Source organism: Ranitomeya imitator, chromosome 6 (genome assembly GCF_032444005.1).
Source record: "Ranitomeya imitator isolate aRanImi1 chromosome 6, aRanImi1.pri, whole genome shotgun sequence".
Lineage (NCBI taxonomy): Eukaryota > Metazoa > Chordata > Amphibia > Anura > Dendrobatidae > Ranitomeya > Ranitomeya imitator.
The window spans coordinates 570700734-570722344 of record NC_091287.1 but is presented as its reverse complement, the minus strand read 5'-3'; positions in this window follow the sequence as shown (position 1 = coordinate 570722344).

Sequence of the window (21611 nt, the reverse complement as noted above, 5' to 3'; positions counted from 1 at the left end):
ATTGGTGCAGGACGACCAGCTGTCTTTCCCTCAACCACTCCTGTTGCGATTTTCCGGGTACTGTCTCCCTCGTTCCCAGAAAACCTACTCCTTTTCAGTCACGGAGGTGGGCGTCTCGGCAAGGTGTCTCAAATTCTCCAGTCTATCATCTGAGTGCAGAGAGGCCTGGAACTCCTGGCTAGGGGCAGCCAGAAGTGACGTCAGGGTCCCTTCCCCACGGGAACCCTGTTATGGACCTGGTGGTTAGGAGCACCCGAAACGACCTGATGGTTAAACTCAGACAGGACAAGCTCTGGGAAGTGGGAGCTCTGCTGACCACAACCCCTAATCCTATCACACAACTAGAAATAGCCGTGGAGCGTACCTAACACGACCTAGACGCCTCTTCACAGCCTAAGAGCTAACTAGCCCTAAAGATAGAAAATAAAGCCTACCTTGCCTCAGAGAAATTCCCCAAAGGAAAAGGCAGCCCCCCACTTATATTGACTGTGAGTTAAGATGAAAGTCACAAACACAGAAATGAAACAGGTTTCAGCAAAGGGAGGCCAGACTTACTAAACAGACTGAGGATAGGAAAGATATCTTTGCGGTCAGCACAAAAAACTACAAAAAGACCACGCAGAGTGTGCAAAAAGACCTCCGCACCGACTCACGGTGCGGAGGTGCCACTCTGCATCCCAGAGCTTCCAACTAGCAAGGCACAATCATGATAGCAAGCTGGACAAGGAAACAAAGAACAAATAATTAACTTAACAGGGACTGTTATGAACAGGTAATTCAGAACCACAATTGACCTTGAAGTTCAGAGCATACAAAGTGACCTGACATTTACCAAAAACATATGACGAGCTCTGAGACGTGGAAACTCTGCTGACCGCAATCCCTAATCCTATCATACCACACTAGAGGTAGCCGTGGATTGCGCCTAACGCTCCCTATGCAACTCGGCACAGCCTGAGAAACTAACTAGCCCTGAAGATAGAAAAATAAGCCTACCTTGCCTCAGAGAAATTCCCCAAAGGAAAAGGCAGCCCCCCACATATAATGACTGTGAGTAAAGATGAAATACAAACACAGAGATGAAATAGATTTAGCAAAGTGAGGCCCGACTTACTGAATAGACCGAGGATAGGAAAGATAGCTTTGCGGTCAACACAAAAACCTACAAACAACCACGCAGAGGGGCAAAAAGACCCTCCGCACCGACTAACGGTACGGAGGTGCTCCCTCTGTGTCTCAGAGATTCCAGCAAGCAAGAAAAACCAATATAGCAAGCTGGACAGAAAATATAGTAAACAAAAATAACATGAGCAGAACTTAGCTTATGCAGGATAGACAGGCCACAGGAACGATCCAGGAGGAAGCAAGACCAATACTAGAACATTGACTGGAGGCCAGGATCAAAGCACCAGGTGGAGTTAAATAGAGCAGCACCTAACGACTTAACCTCATCACCTGAGGAAGGAAACTCAGAAGCCGCAGTACCACTCTCATCCACCAAAGGAAGCTTATAGACAGAACCAGCCGCAGTACCACTCACGACCACAGGAGGGAGCTTGGCCACAGAATTCACAACAGTACCCCCCCCTTGAGGAGGGGTCACCGAACCCTCACCAGAGCCCCCAGGCTGACCAGGATGAGCCACATGAAAGGCACGAACCAGATTGGCAGCATGGACATCAGAGGCAAAGACTCAGGAATTATCTTCCTGACCATAACCCTTCCACTTAACCAAATACTGGAGTTTCCGTCTCGAAACACGAGAATCCAAAATCTTCTCCACAATATACTCCAATTCCCCTTCAACCAAAACCGGAGCAGGAGGATCAATAGATGGAACCACAGGTGCCACGTATCTCCGCAACAATGACCTATGGAACACGTTATGGATGGAAAAAGAAGCTGGAAGAGTCAAACGAAAAGACACAGGATTAAGAACCTCAGAAATCCTATATGGACCAATGAAACGAGGCTTAAATTTAGGAGAGGAAACCTTCATAGGAATATAACGAGATGACAACCAAACCAAATCCCCAACACGAAGTCGGGGACCCACACAGCGCCTGCGGTTAGCGAAACATTGAACCTTCTCCTGGGACAAAGTCAGATTGTCCACTACATGAGTCCAAATCTGCTGCAACCTATCCACCACAGTATCCACACCAGGACAGTCCGAAGACTCAACCTGCCCTGAAGAGAAATGAGGATGGAAACCAGAATTGCAGAAAAACGGCGAAACCAAAGTAGCCGAGCTGGCCCGATTATTAAGGGCGAACTCAGCCAAAGGCAAAAAGGACACCCAATCATCCTGATCAGCAGAAACAAAACATCTCAGATATGTTTCCAAGGTCTGATTGGTTCGTTCGGTTTGGCCATTTGTCTGAGGATGGAAAGCCGAGGAAAAAGACAAATCAATGCCCATCCTAGCACAAAAAGCTCGCCAAAACCTCGAAACAAACTGGGAACCTCTGTCAGAAACGATGTTCTCTGGAATGCCATGTAAACGAACCACATGCTGGAAAAACAACGGCACCAAATCAGAGGAGGAAGGCAATTTAGACAAGGGCACCAAATGGACCATCTTAGAGAAGCGATCACAAACCACCCAAATGACCGACATTCTTTGAGAGACGGGGAGATCCGAAATAAAATCCATAGAGATATGTGTCCAAGGCCTCTTCGGGACCGGCAAGGGCAAAAGCAACCCACTGGCACGAGAACAGCAGGGCTTAGCCCGAGCACAAATCCCACAGGACTGCACAAAAGAACGCACATCCCGCGACAGAGACGGCCACCAAAAGGATCTAGCCACCAAATCTCTGGTACCAAAGATTCCAGGATGACCAGCCAACACCGAACAATGAATTTCAGAGATAACTTTATTCGTCCACCTATCAGGGACAAACAGTTTCTCTGCTGGGCAACGGTCAGGTCTATTAGCCTGAAATTTTTGCAGCACCCGCCGCAAATCAGGGGAGATGGCAGACAAAATTACCCCCTCTTTGAGAATACCCGCCGGCTCAGACAAACCCGGAGAATCGGGCACAAAACTCCTAGACAGGGCATCCGCCTTCACATTTTTAGAGCTCGGAAGGTACGAAACCACAAAGTCAAAACGGGAGAAAAACAGCGACCAACGAGCCTGTCTAGGATTCAACCGTTTGGCAGACTCGAGATAAGTCAAGTTTTTGTGATCAGTCAAGACCATCACGCGATGCTTAGCTCCTTCAAGCCAATGACGCCACTCCTCGAATGCCCACTTCATGGCTAGCAACTCTCGATTGACAACATCATAATTTCGCTCAGCAGGCGAAAATTTCCTGGAAAAGAAGGCGCATGGTTTCATCACCGAGCAATCAGAACTTCTCTGCGACAAAACAGCTCCTGCTCCAATTTCGGAAGCATCAACCTCGACCTGGAACAGAAGCGAAACATCTGGTTGGCACAACACAGGGGCAGAAGAAAAACGACGCTTCAACTCCTGAAAAGCTTCCACAGCAGCAGAAGACCAATTGACCACATCAGCACCCTTCTTGGTTAAATCAGTCAACGGTTTAGCAATGCTAGAAAAATTAGCGATGAAGCGACGATAAAAATTAGCAAAGCCCAGGAACTTCTGCAGACTCTTCAGAGATGTAGGCTGAGTCCAATCATAAATGGCCTGAACTTTAACAGGGTCCATCTCGATAGTAGAAGGAGAAAAAATGAACCCCAAAAATGAAATCTTCTGAACACCAAAGAGACACTTTGACCCCTTCACAAACAAAGAATTAGCACGCAGGACCTGGAACACCATTCTGACCTGCTTCACATGAGACTCCCAATCATCCGAGAAGACCAAAATATCATCCAAGTATACAATCAGGAATTTATCCAGGTACTCTCGGAAGATGTCATGCATAAAGGACTGAAACACTGATGGAGCATTAGAAAGTCCGAATGGCATAACCAGGTACTCAAAATGGCCTTCGGGCGTATTAAATGCTGTTTTCCATTCATCGCCCCGTTTAATACGCACAAGATTATACACACCACGAAGATCTATCTTGGTGAACCAACTAGCCCCCTTAATCCGAGCAAACAAATCAGACAGCAGCGGAAAGGGGTACTGAAATTTGACCGTAATTTTATTTAGAAGGCGGTAATCAATACAAGGTCTCAGCGAACCATCCTTCTTGGCCACAAAAAAAGAACCCCGCTCCCAATGGCGACGATGACGGGCGAATATGACCCTTCTCCAAAGACTCCTTCACGTAACTCCGCATAGCGGCGTGCTCAGGTACAGATAAATTAAACAGTCGACCCTTAGGAAACTTACTACCAGGAATCAAATCGATAGCACAATCACAATCCCTATGCGGAGGTAGGGCATTGGACTTGGGCTCATCGAATACATCCCGGTAATCAGACAAGAACTCTGGGACCTCAGAAGGGGTGGATGATGAGATAGACAGAAATGGAACATCACCATGTACCCCCTGACAACCCCAGCTGGACACAGACATTGATTTCCAATCTAATACTGGGTTATGGACTTGTAGCCATGGCAACCCCAACACGACCACATCATGCAGATTATGCAACACCAGAAAGCGAATATCCTCCTGGTGCGCAGGAGCCATGCACATGGTCAGCTGGGTCCAATACTGAGGCTTATTCTTGGCCAAAGGCGTAGCATCAATTCCTCTCAATGGAATAGGACACTGCAAGGGCTCCAAGACAAACCCACAGCGCCTAGCATACTCCAAGTCCATCAAATTCAGGGCAGCGCCTGAATCCACAAATGCCATGACAGAATAGGAAGACAAAGAGCAGATCAAAGTAACGGACAAAAGAAATTTCGACTGTACCATACCAATGGTGGCAGACCTAGCGAACCGCTTAGTGCGCTTAGGACAATCGGAGATAGCATGAGTGGAATCACCACAGTAGAAACAGCCCATTCTGACGTCTGTGTTCTTGCCTTTCAGCTCTGGTCAAAGTCCTATCGCACTGCATAGGCTCAGGTTTATGCTCAGATAATACCGCCAAATGGTGCACAGATTTACGCTCGCGCAAGCGTCGACCGATCTGAATGGCCAAAGACATAGACTCATTCAGACCAGCAGGCATAGGAAATCCCACCATGACATCCTTAAGGGCTTCAGAGAGACCCTTTCTGAAAATAGCTGCCAGCGCCCATTCATTCCATTGAGTGAGCACGGACCACTTTCTAAACTTCTGACAATAAATCTCTATCTCATCCTGACCCTGACACAGATCCAGCAAATTTTTCTCTGCCTGATCCACTGAATTAGGTTCGTCGTACAGCAATCCGAGCGCCAGAAAAAACGCATCAATATTACATAATGCAGGATCTACTGGCGCAAGGGAAAATGCCCAGTCTTGAGGGTCGCCACGTAATAAAGAAATAATAATTTTAACTTGTTGAACTGGGTCACCAGAGGAGCGGGGTTTCAAAGCCAGAAATAGTTTACAATTATTTTTAAAATTCAGAAACTTAGCTCTATCTCCAGAAAATAAATCAGGAATAGGAATTTTAGGTTCTAACATAGGATTCTGAACCACTAAATCTTGAATATTTTGTACTCTTATAGTGAGATTATCCATCAAAGAGGACAGACCCTGAATGTCCATGTCCACACCTGTGTTCTGAACCACCCTGATGTATAGGGGAAAAGAAAGACAGAACACAGTGCAAAGAAAAAAAAATGGTCTCAGAACTTCTCTTTTCCCTCTATTGAGAAGCATTAGTACTTTGGGCCTCCAGTACTGTTATGAACAGGTAATTCAGAACCACAATTGACCTTGAAGTTCAGAGCATACAAAGTGACCTGACATTTACCAAAAACATATGACGAGCTCTGAGACGTGGAAACTCTGCTGACCGCAATCCCTAATCCTATCATACCACACTAGAGGTAGCCGTGGATTGCGCCTAACGCTCCCTATGCAACTCGGCACAGCCTGAGAAACTAACTAGCCCTGAAGATAGAAAAATAAGCCTACCTTGCCTCAGAGAAATTCCCCAAAGGAAAAGGCAGCCCCCCACATATAATGACTGTGAGTAAAGATGAAATACACAGAGATGAAATAGATTTAGCAAAGTGAGGCCCGACTTACTGAATAGACCGAGGATAGGAAAGATAGCTTTGCGGTCAACACAAAAACCTACAAACAACCACGCAGAGGGGCAAAAAGACCCTCCGCACCGACTAACGGTACGGAGGTGCTCCCTCTGTGTCTCAGAGATTCCAGCAAGGAAGAAAAACCAATATAGCAAGCTGGACAGAAAATATAGTAAACAAAAATAACATAAGCAGAACTTAGCTTATGCAGGATAGACAGGCCTCAGGAACGATCCAGGAGGAAGCAAGACCAATACTAGAACATTGACTGGAGGCCAGGATCAAAGCACCAGGTGGAGTTAAATAGAGCAGCACCTAACGACTTAACCTCATCACCTGAGGAAGGAAACTCAGGAGCCGCAGTACCACTCTCATCCACCAAAGGAAGCTTATAGACAGAACCAGCCGCAGTACCACTCACGACCACAGGAGGGAGCTTGGCCACAGAATTCACAACAAGGGACTAAGCTTCTGCTGGAGTAGACAGTACACCAGAAAGATCCAAGAGCGAACTGAACCAGTACAAGAACATTGACAGCTGGCATGGAGTAACGATCTGAGTGGAGTTAAATAGAGCAGCCAGCCAAAGAATAACCTACGTCACCTGTGGAAGGAACCTCAGAAGCAGCAGCTCCACTCACAGCCACCAGAGGGAGTCCATGGACAGAACTCGCCGAAGTACCATTCATGACCACAGGAGGGAGCTCGATAACAGAATTCACAACAGAACCCTCTGGGACCTGCTCCGGGTCCATCTCTGGTTCAGTCACGTCTGACTGAGGAAGGTACAGAAGGCATAACATTATCTGCGTTCCGGGCACTCTGACTGTGGGTGACAGCAGCTACGTAGGCTGTCTCCCCGGGTATTTCCACAGACCCATCAGCCGGCGCTGTTATGGGTACTACCTCCCCATCCACCCCCATTATTTCAGGAGCAGTGCTACTTATGGGGCAGTTACCTTCCTCTGTGGCACTGGTCAGTTGCATGGCATCACCTTCCTCACGGTTCCCATGCATCTCCCCATTTCCCATAGCACCATCACTTGCTCCTGTTAGGGGTTCCTCAGCCATCCCACCCCGCAGAGTGACGTGGCTGAGCACTCCTGCACCCGTGAACAAATTATCCTTAGGACACAAATGGGTAGCAGGTAACACATGCACATTTTCATCATTAGCATTATCGGTATTACCCTCGGCATTTTCAGAAAAATTATTATCAGGTACATCATTAATTGGTAACACATTGTCAGTTAACATATGCAATTTCCCATTGCTATCATCATCTTTCGATAGGGGAGGGGAGTCAGGGACGTAGTATGCAACCATCCTCCCCAAATCAGACCCCAATAAAACATCAGTGGGGAAGTTATCGGACAGCCCCACTTCCTTCACCCCGCTTCCAGCACCCCAATCTATATGCACCCGGGCCATTGGCTGGGGACAGCTGACGCCCCCAATCCCGGTGAGTCAGGGTTTTCCCCGGAATGATCTCTTCAGGGGCCATCAGTTTGGGTTGGATGAGGGTTCGTGCAGCCCCCGTGTCCTTGAGGCCTGTAGCGACATGGCCCCCCACATTGACTTGCTGCATGTTGCCACAGACTCACCCAACCGCCCCACCCACCAAAAGAACTGCTGCATTAGGCCCTGGGGCTTTGGCTGGGGGGGTTCTTCTGCTTCGCTGGACAGTTGGTGCTGATATGACCAGTCCGCTTGCAGAAAAAACCACTAGTGAGGGTCTGTGCTAGGTCTGATGCTGTTGGCGATGGGGACAGGGCCTCTGGTGTGTTGGCTGGCAGGGGTACTGGCAATGGTTACAGGCTTACCCCCTCTCCAGCTGGCGGTGACTGGCTTTTGCACTTCCGATCTAAAGTTGGCCTAATAGGCATCGGCAATCTGCACCAGTTTTCGCTGGAATTGGTTGGGAGGAGGGAATGAGTAGTTTTCACAGAGACTGGTATTTGCAGCTAAGCCATAAAACTCCAGTGATCGTAGTGAGGGTTTTGAAGTACACACATACAAGCAGCAGGCAGAGAGAGAAGAGGGGGAGGCCGCAGCCTGTGTCTGGTAAAGTTAGGTAGATACTCAAACATGGGATATTCACATTACCGTGACAGTGAACAGTCAAGGTTGGTCTACATCTGCTGTGTTAGCTGTAGTGAAAGACGCGTTGGTCTCAATTATACTATTTCTATACTCGTGAAAGGTATTCCACTTCTGGGGTGTCAGGCCCTCCCTTTTTTAATGTGAACACTCCAAGTTGGGTGTCCATCTGCTGGATTTGGTGTAGTGAAAGACCTGTTGGTCCCTATTCTATTATTTCTACTGAGGTGAAATTGATGCCACTTTAGTGGTGTCTGCCAATAATTTTTGGAAATGTGAAGACTCCTGATTGTGTTGCTTGTAGCAGTAGGCCTCTGAGACTGTCAGGCCTCCACTTCCTTGTACTCAACTACCAGTGTTACTATCCTTACATTTTTCTGACAATGGTAGTCTACAAAACTGATATTTGTGCCACCTGAGTGCGTCTCAGCATGAAAGCAAGTAGAGGTGTTGCATGTGGTGTCAGGGCTCTCAGCACAGGGGCCTACACCGATCCCTCACCTACCTCATCTTACTGTGAAGTTCATTGGAAAGCTGTAAATGCCGTCACAGATCCCAATGCCTCATACCTGGCTGATTGCTGCAGTTACTTGCTGCAATTTGTACTGTGGGTGCATTGAGGCCACTTTCCTGGAGTTTGTCCCTCATTTGATGTGTTTTGACAGCATTTGGGGCCTTCTAAGGTGTTGTTTATGCATTTGTTTTTCCCTCCCATTGATGTGAATGGTGTCTGTTTATATTTGTTGAACGTAATCCGAATCGAACATTGAAATATTCGTTCATCTCTAGTTATGACTGTCGTTTGCGCTCTGTTCTGATGACTATCGGTTGCTTTCTTTTATGATGACTGTCGGTTGCGCTCTTTTATGATGACTGTCATTATTCTCTTTATGATTGTTGGTTGCACTCTTTTATGATGACTGTCGGTTGCATCGGTAACATCTGCGGTGTATGAAGGTGCATGAGGTGGTTGTTGGGGTTGAGACCAATTTCTCCACTGGATAGCTGGGTATGTGGCCAGCAGATGCCCACAACCATAACACCTGTGCTCTACTATTTTCTTTCCTTGTCACATTCCAGAGGAGGAACAGGATTTTTTGGAAGGTGATTCACATGGTCATCACCATGAGGTAGTTTCCAAGGGGGACAGCAAACTTTGGGGACTGAAGGACAAGGGACCACTGGCGATGGGGTGCTGGTAGTTTTCTCTTCATTCACCAGTAAATTTACTACTGAGGCTTGATGGTGAGACCCTCATCAGCTAAAGCGGCAGCTTGTTCTACTGTCGCTCGTTTTCTCTCTCACACTTTCCCTGATCTCAGAGGGGCATTTAGCAAAGCACTGTTCTTTTAAGATGACCTGGATGATGGTCTCGAGTTAAGGCCCCATCTCCCTCCAGCCAGCGATGACACACCTGTTTGAGCCGGTTTTAAACCAGCCTTCCCCGTTACAGGCTAACGAGCGAAGCTGAGTCCTGTAAGTGACTGGAGTTACCACATAATGTTCCAGGATGGTTTCCTTAATATCCTCATAATCACGGTTCCACCGAGGGTCCATAGCTCAATATGCTTCTACATCCCCACCCTCTAAGAAACCCACCAGATAACTGACCCTCTCCATTTCTGGAACTTCCATTAACTGACACTGATGATCAAAATCTTGGAAGAATCTTTCAATGTCCCCTGAAGGCTCATTAAATGGCTTAAAGTCCTTGTGGGATACTCTTGGGGTTTCCCTCATGGTGGGTGCTGTGATTAATGTCTGCCTGGGGCTTCTAGCTGCTTCCACAGTGAGCTGCCTTTCATGGGCTCTCCCAATGGCCTCCTGTTTGTCTTCTATGGTGGCTTCATCCCCAAGCAATGCCATCTCGTCCTCATATCACACAACCCACTGACTTTTCTTGGTATGTACCTCCAGGTTCCTCCTTTCCTCCACCTGCTCTGGGAATCTCTTTCCAGTGCCATCTTGAAGGCTAGCTTCTTCCAGAACCTCAGTAAGTCGATCTTTGGATAGTCTTTTGTAACTGACTCCTAATTCACTGGCCTATGTATGAAGGCTCCCCACAGTCCAATTCCGGTATACTGAGATTCTTGCTCCATTCATTGCCAGGCCGCTGTTCTCCATTCCTTCTGCTCTGATCCCTCTGCTGCCAACCAGTTTGTGATGGGGTGGGACAGAGCAGGCAGGGGCAGATGGCCAACGAACAATCCAACAACTTCTATTGAGACGGAGAAAATATAACGCCAAACATAGATTCTTTAAGAGTCTGCAAGATGACCACTAGTGATGAGCGAATATTCTCGTTACTCGAGATTTCCCGAGCACACTCGGGTGTCCTCCAAGTATCTTTTAGTGTTCGGAAATTTAGTTTTTATTGCCGCAGCTGAATGATTTACATTTCTTAGCCAGGTTGATTACATGCGGGGATTCCCTAGCAACCAGACAACCCCCACATGTACTTATGCTGGCTAAAAGATGTAAATCATTCAGCTGCGGCAATAAAAACTTAATTTCCGAGCACTAAAAAATACTCGGAGGACCCCCGAGCATGCTCGAGAAATGTCGAGTAACGAGTATATTCGCTCATCACTAGTGGCCACACAAAAGGGACAAATCCGGGGGCGCTACCTGGTAATTTGACGCCAAGGAATTTTTTTTTTTTACAACAAACTCTAGATTCGGTCCTCAAATCCAGCTGGGGGTGAGACATCGCAATCCTACGTGGCAAATAACCTTCCATCTCCAATCATGATACAGGACCTGGCCGCAGCTGCAGATCCTCGTCCTTACCAAAACACAGCATCAACTAACTGAACATGTGGCCTATTGTCCTACCACTCTTGGGATCAGCCCCCTTGTTGGGCAGAGATACTAACTCCCACCCCATTAATCATGGCTGCAAGGATTAAAAATGTTCCAGAAACCCTGTCTGCAGGTTTGTGTATTGGAGATGCCCCCTGCAGAGGGGTACAAAGACAACCATGCGCCCACCAGATACAGAACAAGGCATGATAATGTAAGCCTGATTACAGTATGGTCCATGTGTACGAGTGGGGGTGACTCTGTTACAGCTGGGCTCTTTTAGGCTATGTGCACACTTTGCAGATTCCACTGCGGATTTTTCCGCAGCGGAATTGCAAAATCCGCAGTGAAAACCCATCGCGGTTTTTACTGCGGATTTATCGCGGTTTTTACTGCGTTTTCTTCTGCGGATTTTCAACTGCAGTTTTCTATTGGAGCAGCTGAAAATCCGCAGAAAAGAAGCGACATGCTGCGGAATGTAATCCGCAGCGTTTCCGCGCGGATTTTTCTGCAGCATGTGCACAGCGTTTTTTGTTTCCCATAGGTTTACATTGAAATGTAAACTCATGGGAAACTGCTGCGGATCCGCAGCGGTCAAATCCGCTGCGGATCCGCAGCAAAATCCGCAAAGTGTGAATATAGCCTTACGGTGACTGTTGGCAGTCAGACAGGAAGGAGTTAATGGCGGAGATATCACAGGTCAGACAGGAAGGGGTTAATGGCAGAGACATTACCGGTCAGTCAGGAAGGGGTTAATGGTGCAGACATCGCCGGTCAGATAGGAAAGGGATTAATGGCGCAGACATCACCGGTCAGACAGGAAGGGGTTAATGGCGCAGATATCATCGGTCTGACAAAAAGGGGTTAATGGTGCAGATATCACCGGTCAGACAAGGGGTTAATGGCGCAGACATCACCGGTCTGACAAGAAGGGGTTAACGGCGCAGACGTCACCGGTCAGCCAGGAAGGGGTTAACGGCGCAGATGTCACCGGTCAGACAGGAAGGGGTTAACGGCGCAGACGTCACCGGTCAGACAGGAAGGGGTTAACGGCGCAGACGTCACGGGTCAGACAGGAAGGGGTTAATGGCGCAGACATCACAGGTCAGACAGGAAGGGGTTAACGGCGCAGTTTCCTTACATCGTTTTCCCTATAAGGCCTCTTTCACACATCAGGTTTTTGCCATCAGTCACAATCCGTCGCGTGTTGAAATGGAGCATGCTCAGTTTAAAAAAAGCTGAATCCGGCGCCGGAATCCGTCATTTTCCGGATTCGACACCTTCCGGCTCCCATAGGCTTCCATTCTAGTAAAAAGCCAGAAGCGCCGGCTTTACGCCAGAGACAAAAAACATTACTGTGGACATTTTTTCCAGACCCCGGAAACAACATTTTTACCGAATCTGGCGAAAGCCGGACGAAACGTAAGGTCATCCGGCGCTAATACAAGTTTATGGGAAAAAAACGGATCAGGTGGCATCTTTCGCCGGATCCAGTTTTTTCAAAATTTGCCGGATTGAGCCTAACGCCGAAAGACGGATGTGTGAAAGTGGCCTAAAGCAGGCGCTTAACCCCTTAATGACCAAGCCAATTTGCAGCTTAATGTCGGGGCCAATCTTTACAATTCTAACCACTGTCCCTTTATGAGGTTATAACTCTGGAGCTTCCATGGATCCCGGTGATTCTGACATTGTTTTCTCCTGACATATTGTACTTCAGGATAGTGGTAACATTTCTTTGCTATTAATTGTGTATATTTGTGAAAAAAAGCAAACAGAAAAATGTCAATTTTTTTTTTAAATTTTGCAATTTTCAAGGTTAGAATTTTCATGCCCTTAGAGAGATGTCACACATCATACTTAATAAGTAACATTTCCCACATGTCTACTTTACATCAGCACAATTTTGGAACCAACATTTTTTTTGTTAGGGAGTTATAAGGGTTAAAAGTTGACCAGCGATTTCTCATTTTTACACCATTTTTTTTTAGGGCAAAAAAAGGGGAGAAGCCAGCGCAGCCTAAGGTTGAGACGCAATACATAAAGTGCAAATGCACATATTAATTTCTAACTGTATTTTCAAAATGAGACATTTAGCAAACAATTGATCAATTCTTTGAGCCACCCCGCCTCTTCACGGCAATCTCATATTGGGGCAGTCCTACTCTACGTTTTTTATATTCGCTGTGCCATAAAGGCCTCCTAAATTAACTAAATGCAAGACCACATTAAAAGCATGCTGTACCTGGAGCATTACTGAGTCACCCCCATGGCGCCAGAGTGGGCAAGCGAGGATAAAGGTTGACCAGGTCCAGACAGACATTTCGGATCCAACCTCCACACTGCCCATCCAGGCCACAGATGAAGAGTGAGACAGGCTGAGGCACAGGTGCATAATTAAACAAAGCCTGAGGCAGGGCAGGGCTGCTGTGTGTGGACAGCAGCCTATCAATCACTGAGACACAGAAAGAATGGCGCACATAACCAGGCGCCATTCAACAACGTAGTGTAGGACTGCCCCAATATGAGATTGCCGTGAAGAGGCGGGGTGGCTCAAAGAATTGATCAATTGTTTGCTAAATGTCTCATTTTGAAAATACAGTTAGAAATTAATATGTGCATTTGCACTTTATGTATTGCGTCTTAACCTTAGGCTGCGCTGGCTTCTCCCCTTTTTTTGCTCTCATTTTTTTTTAGGGACCACATCTCATTTGAAGTCATTTTGAGGGGTCTATGTGATAGAAAATACTCAAGTGTGACACCATTCTAAAAACTGCACCCCCCAATGAATTCCTCTAGGGGGCAGTGATCATATTGACATCACATTTGCCTCACAGAATTTTATACCACTGAGCGGTGAAGAAATAATAAATTACATATATGATAGAAAATAACCAAGTGTGACACCATTCTAAAAACTGCACCCCTTAAGGTGCTCAAAACCACATTCAAGAAGTTTATTAACCCTTCAGGTGCTTCACAAAATTTTTTGGAATGTTTAAAAAAAAAAAGCTTGCTTCAGATCCAATTTGCTTTATTTTACCAAGTGTAACAGGAGAAAGTGGACCCCAAAAGTTGTTGTGCAATTTGTCCTGAGTACGCTGATACCCCATATGTGGGGGTAAACCACTGTTTCGGCGCATGGCAGAGCTCGGAAGGGAAGGGGCACCGTTTGACTTTTCAATGCAAAATTGGCTGGAATTGAGATAGGACACCATGTTGCGTTTGGAGAGCGCCTGATGTTCCTAAACATTGAAACCCCCCACAAGTGACACCATTTTGGAAAGTAGACCCCCTAAGTAACTTATCTAGATGTGTGGTGAGCGCTTTCACCCCCAAAGGCTTCACAGAAGTTTAGAATGTAGAGCCATAAACATAAAAAATCATATTTTTCCTATCGCACCGACAGCACCCACGGAGGGGATCCACCCACCATCAGGACAGGAACCTACAGAATAAAAAGGGGCACGGTCCCCCTCGCCTCCTCAGTTGGGTTCCTGTCCTGACTAGGAACGGGCAGAAGTCTTACCTGGGTCCTGGAGCCTCTGTGAAGTCCATAGAGAGGGCAGCAGCGTCGGGGGTGTTCTCCTGTAGACCACCCCTCGTCTGGCCAGGATGTCGCGATCCCCAGGGTCCGGGTGAGGTCGCCCAGGTGCAGCACAGGGGGAATGAGTCCCTGTGTTCATCCAGAAGACACGGCTGGCTCCGCATGTGGAGCTATAAGCGGCATGGAGAGGAAGAAGTGCCCATGAACTGGAAGTGATGACAACTTCCGGGAGGGGCCGGGGAGGCGTGTTACAGGAGGCGGGCCTGGGCCTCCTTATGCCGGTGTTGTGCAGCAGGAAGTGTGCTGCAAAGATGTTGTCTGTGGACGCCGTGGAGGAGCACTTGCCACCGCTGGTGGTAGCAACGCCGGAGCAACAGAAATAAAGGGCAGCAGCGGTCGCTCCAGAGGGAGCAGAACCACTGATAGCTGCAGTGGATGGGGGCATCAACGATCAAGGACCCCTACGTCGCATGGATCACCGCCTCCGGGGCCGGTATCCTGCTAGGACAGCTACATAGGTGAGTGCTGATATGGTCACCTAAATAGCTGAATCCCCCTTTTTTTGTGCTGTGTTCCCAGGTTAAGAGGTTAGTAGTGATGAGCGAACTCACCCGAGTATCACTATGCTTGGTGTACTCAGCTAGCACCGACTATTTCCGGGATCATTCGGCGGGAGCTCGGGTCTCCGCCCTGCAATTCTGGTGCTCTTTAGAGGGCCAATGACATTGCAGGGATTGTCAGCCATGTACTGTAATGCCGCAGCCATCTTTGTTGGGGAATTACAGTGATTGGCTGGCCGCACAGCGTCATCATGTCTATAAGAGACCTGGCGCCGCCCTGCTCGCCGCATTCTGCCCCGGACTTAGTGAGTGTAGGGAGAGCTGCTGCTGATAGGGTCAGAATCGTCCTTTTAATAGTTAGTGTGGGTCTGCAACTGTTCAGTCCACAACTGTTTCAGTCTGAAACCAGGGATTCAAGCTTCAGGAGGCTAATTTGCATATTCCAGGTGCCTTCTGGGAGAAGCGAAGTCTCCCTAAGCTAGAAGATCGTTGGGTACAGCCGGGACCAGCTGCTTCGAAAGCATCACCAAACCAGGGATTCAAGCTTCAGGAGGCTAATTTGCATATTCCAGGTGCCTTCTGGGAGAAGCGAAGTCTCCCTAAGCTAGAAGATCGTTGGGTACAGCCGGGACCAGCTGCTTCGAAAGCATCACCAAACCAGGGATTCAAGCTTCAGGAGGCTAATTTGCATATTCCAGGTGCCTTCTGGGAGAAGCGAAGTCTCCCTAAGCTAGAAGATCGTTGGGTACAGCCGGGACCAGCTGCTTCGAAAGCATCACCAAACCAGGGATTCAAGCTTCAGGAGGCTAATTTGCATATTCCAGGTGCCTTCTGGGAGAAGCGAAGTCTCCCTAAGCTAGAAGATCGTTGGGTACAGCCGGGACCAGCTGCTTCGAAAGCATCACCAAACCAGGGATTCAAGCTTCAGGAGGCTAATTTGCATATTCCAGGTGCCTTCTGGGAGAAGCGAAGTCTCCCTAAGCTAGAAGATCGTTGGGTACAGCCGGGACCAGCTGCTTCGAAAGCATCACCAAACCGCGCGCCGTAATTTTTGCCTGTAGGACATTATTGCAAGAGAGCTTGGCTGAGTAGATTACACAAGAAGGAAAACACACAGCAAGTCAGCAGGATCTAGGAGCAACATGGCAGATGTGACAACCTACATGGTGAGCTGCAGCATGTGCTACATGTTCACAGATCGACCAGAAGAAGAATCCAATTTCACCTGTCAGAAGTGTAGACTAGTGGCCCTTTTAGAAGAAAAGGTGCGGGGTCTGGAAGAAAGAATAGCAACTTTGAAACTCATCAAAGAGAATGAAGACTTTCTAGACAGAACAGAAGCATCTCTACTGGTCACAGAAGGTGAAAAAAGTGTCAGAGAACCTCCAAAAGCAGATGAGTGGAAGCATGTGACCAAAAGAAGCAAGAAGACCATGGAGAAATCACCAACCACACAACTGAAGAACCGATATCAAATCTTTGTAGAGGATGAAGATGGCACACCTAAGGATGAAGCAATACCAGCAAGCAAAAAAGAAAAGGGCACACAGCAACAAGTGACAGCAAAAAGTACAGCCAAGAAGCAACGAAGAGTGGTGGTGGTGGGAGACTCACTACTGAGAGGCACAGAAGCAGCCATCTGCAGACCGGACATAACTGCAAGAGAAGTATGCTGCCTTCCAGGTGCGATGATCAAGGATGTGACCGATAGGATACCAAAGCTCTTCAGCTCCAAGGACGTCCACCCATTTCTTCTGATACATGTTGGCACCAATGACACGGCAAGGAATGACCTACCGACAATCTGCAAGGACTTTGAAGAGTTGGGGAAGAAAGTAAAGGAACTGGATGCACAGGTAGTTTTTTCTTCTATCCTTCCAGTAGACGGGCATGGCACCAGGAGATGGAACAGGATCCTTGATGCAAACAACTGGCTAAGACGATGGTGCAGACAACAAGGATTCGGATTCCTGGACCACGGTGTGAATTACTGGTATGATGGACTCCTCGCCAGAGACGGACTACACCTCAACAAACCTGGGAAACACACATTCGCCAGAAGACTCGCTACACTCATCAGGAGGGCGTTAAACTAGAAGAAGAGGGGACGGGAAGAAAAACATTAGACTCGAACAAAGACGACCCAGGAAAACATACTCTGAAGGGAGGTAAGAACATTTCTAAAACAATCCACAGTGAGGAGATTGGAACAAAACAAAATCCTCTAAACTGCATGCTCGCAAACGCCAGAAGCCTGACAAACAAGATGGAAGAACTAGAAGCAGAAATATCTACAGGTAACTTTGACATAGTGGGAATAACCGAGACATGGTTAGATGAAAGCTATGACTGGGCAGTCAACTTACAGGGTTACAGTCTGTTTAGAAAGGATCGTAAAAATCGGAGAGGAGGAGGGGTTTGTCTCTATGTAAAGTCTTGTCTAAAGTCCACTTTAAGGGAGGATATTAGCGAAGGAAATGAGGATGTCGAGTCCATATGGGTCGAAATTCATGGAGGGAAAAATGGTAACAAAATTCTCATTGGGGTCTGTTACAAACCCCCAAATATAACAGAAAGCATGGAAAGTCTACTTCTAAAGCAGATAGATGAAGCTGCAACCCATAATGAGGTCCTGGTTATGGGGGACTTTAACTACCCGGATATTAACTGGGAAACAGAAACCTGTGAAACCCATAAAGGCAACAGGTTTCTGCTAATAACCAAGAAAAATTATCTTTCACAATTGGTGCAGAATCCAACCAGAGGAGCAGCACTTTTAGACCTAATACTATCTAATAGACCTGACAGAATAACAAATCTGCAGGTGGTCGGGCATTTAGGAAATAGCGACCACAATATTGTGCAGTTTCACCTGTCTTTCACTAGGGGGACTTGTCAGGGAGTCACAAAAACATTGAACTTTAGGAAGGCAAAGTTTGAACAGCTTAGAGATGCCCTTAATCTGGTAGACTGGGACAATATCCTCAGAAATAAGAATACAGATAATAAATGGGAAATGTTTAAGAACATCCTAAATAGGCAGTGTAAGCGGTTTATACCTTGTGGGAATAAAAGGACTAGAAATAGGAAAAACCCAATGTGGCTAAACAAAGAAGTAAGACAGGCAATTAACAGTAAAAAGAAAGCATTTGCACTACTAAAGCAGGATGGCACCATTGAAGCTCTAAAAAACTATAGGGAGAAAAATACTTTATCTAAAAAACTAATTAAAGCTGCCAAAAAGGAAACAGAGAAGCACATTGCTAAGGAGAGTAAAACTAATCCCAAACTGTTCTTCAACTATATCAATAGTAAAAGAATAAAAACTGAAAATGTAGGCCCCTTAAAAAATAGTGAGGAAAGAATGGTTGTAGATGACGAGGAAAAAGCTAACATATTAAACACCTTCTTCTCCACGGTATTCACGGTGGAAAATGAAATGCTAGGTGAAATCCCAAGAAACAATGAAAACCCTATATTAAGGGTCACCAATCTAACCCAAGAAGAGGTGCGAAACCGGCTAAATAAGATTAAAATAGATAAATCTCCGGGTCCGGATGGCATACACCCACGAGTACTAAGAGAACTAAGTAATGTAATAGATAAACCATTATTTCTTATTTTTAGTGACTCTATAGCGACAGGGTCTGTTCCGCAGGACTGGCGCATAGCAAATGTGGTGCCAATATTCAAAAAGGGCTCTAAAAGTGAACCTGGAAATTATAGGCCAGTAAGTCTAACCTCTATTGTTGGTAAAATATTTGAAGGGTTTCTGAGGGATGTTATTCTGGATTATCTCAATGAGAATAACTGTTTAACTCCATATCAGCATGGGTTTATGAGAAATCGCTCCTGTCAAACCAATCTAATCAGTTTTTATGAAGAGGTAAGCTATAGGCTGGACCACGGTGAGTCATTGGACGTGGTATATCTCGATTTTTCCAAAGCGTTTGATACCGTGCCGCACAAGAGGTTGGTACACAAAATGAGAATGCTTGGTCTGGGGGAACATGTGTGTAAATGGGTTAGTAACTGGCTTAGTGATAGAAAGCAGAGGGTGGTTATAAATGGTATAGTCTCTAACTGGGTCGCTGTGACCAGTGGGGTACCGCAGGGGTCAGTATTGGGACCTGTTCTCTTCAACATATTCATTAATGATCTGGTAAAAGGTTTACACAGTAAAATATCGATATTTGCAGATGATACAAAACTATGTAAAGCAGTTAATACAAGAGAAGATAGTATTCTGCTACAGATGGATCTGGATAAGTTGGAAACTTGGGCTGAAAGGTGGCAGATGAGGTTTAACAATGATAAATGTAAGGTTATACACATGGGAAGAGGGAATCAATATCACCATCACACACTGAACGGGAAACCACTGGGTAATTCTGACAGGGAGAAGGACTTGGGGATCCTAGTTAATGATAAACTTACCTGGAGCAGCCAGTGCCAGGCAGCAGCTGCCAAGGCAAACAGGATCATGGGGTGCATTAAAAGAGGTCTGGATACACATGATGAGAGCATTATACTGCCTCTGTACAAATCCCTAGTTAGACCGCACATGGAGTACTGTGTCCAGTTTTGGGCACCGGTGCTCAGGAAGGATATAATGGAACTAGAGAGAGTACAAAGGAGGGCAACAAAATTAATAAAGGGGATGGGAGAACTACAATACCCAGATAGATTAGCGAAATTAGGATTATTTAGTCTAGAAAAAAGACGACTGAGGGGCGATCTAATAACCATGTATAAGTATATAAGGGGACAATACAAATATCTCGCTGAGGATCTGTTTATACCAAGGAAGGTGACGGGCACAAGGGGGCATTCTTTGCGTCTGGAGGAGAGAAGGTTTTTCCACCAACATAGAAGAGGATTCTTTACTGTTAGGGCAGTGAGAATCTGGAATTGCTTGCCTGAGGAGGTGGTGATGGCGAACTCAGTCGAGGGGTTCAAGAGAGGCCTGGATGTCTTCCTGGAGCAGAACAATATTGTATCATACAATTATTAGGTTCTGTAGAAGGACGTAGATCTGGGTATTTATTATGATGGAATATAGGCTGAACTGGATGGACAAATGTCTTTTTTCGGCCTTACTAACTATGTTACTATGTTACTATGTATGTAACTCCTGAGAAACCAACAGTCCTTTTTAGGGATAATTCGGGGGTCCCGAGATTTCAGCGCTAGGTAGGCAGGCGAGTCTCTGTGCACATATCCACATCATTGCAAGGCCTGCAGGCACTGTATGTGCGTACATAGCTCTCACCGCATCCCTCCTAAAGCTCCATAACTGTCTGCTGCTGCTTATTTACTATATACCTAGCTGCAGTTTTGTGTGGCTTTTATTTTCCACAAAAATTCACCAAAACCCCCCTAAAAAATTATACAGTCTGTTATGTCAGACGGAGGCGCTGTGTATCTGTGGTGGAAAAATCGTAATTTCGCAGGCATATGTGGCATAGTTCTGTGTGCTATCCTTGTTGTTCTACTTTTTTATTTTTTTATTTTTTTAAATTCACCAAAAATCAAAAACATATTAAAATACAGTCTGTTATGTCCAGGAGTACTGGTGTTAACGGGGGGGGAGTGTTGTGAATTCCGCTCTTGGGCTCCCTCCGGTGGTTGTAAGTGGCACTTTTGTGAGTTCTGCTCTTGGGCTCCCTCCGGTGGTTTTAAGTGGTATGGCTGCTCCTTGGATTTAGCAGTCTGCAGCTGCTTCCACTGATTGTCTTTCTGCTCGGCTATTTATGCCTGGCTCTTCCCTTCAGCCAGTGCCACTTGTCAATGGTTCCTGGTTGGATTCACATCTCTCTTGGATTTCCCTGATATCCTGACCAGTTTAGCAAAGTTAAGTCCTTGCTTTGCTCTTTTCTGTCCACATGTTGTGGACTTATTCGTTCTGTGCATTCTATGTTTTGTCCAGCTTGTCAGTATGGATTAATTCAGTTAAGCTGGAAGCTCTGGGAAGCAGATTTACCCTCCACACCTTTAGTCAGGTGTGGAAATTTTTGTAAACTCTGTGTGGATTTTTGTAGTTTTTAATACTGACCGCACAGTATTCTATCCTGTCCTATCTATCTAGCTAGACTGGCCTCCTGTGCTACATCCTGGTTTCATTCTGTGTATGTCTTTTCCCTCTCCACTCACAGTCATTACTTGTGTGGGGCTATCTATCCTTTGGGGATTTTCTCTGAGGCAAGATAGCTTTCCTGTTTCTATCTTTAGGGGTAGTTAGTTCTCAGGCTGTGACAAGGTGCCTATGGAGTGACAGGAGCATCCCACAGCTACTTCTAGTGTTGTGTTGAGCTTAGAGACTGCGGTCAGTACAGGTACCACCTCCTTCAGAGCTCGTCCCATGTTGCTCCTAAACCACCAGTTCATAACAGTACAAGTGGCCAAAAATGAATTAAATGCATCTCAAAAGAAGGAAAAAAAAATTCTAAGCCATTTTTTTTTCTGTGCTCTGTTTTG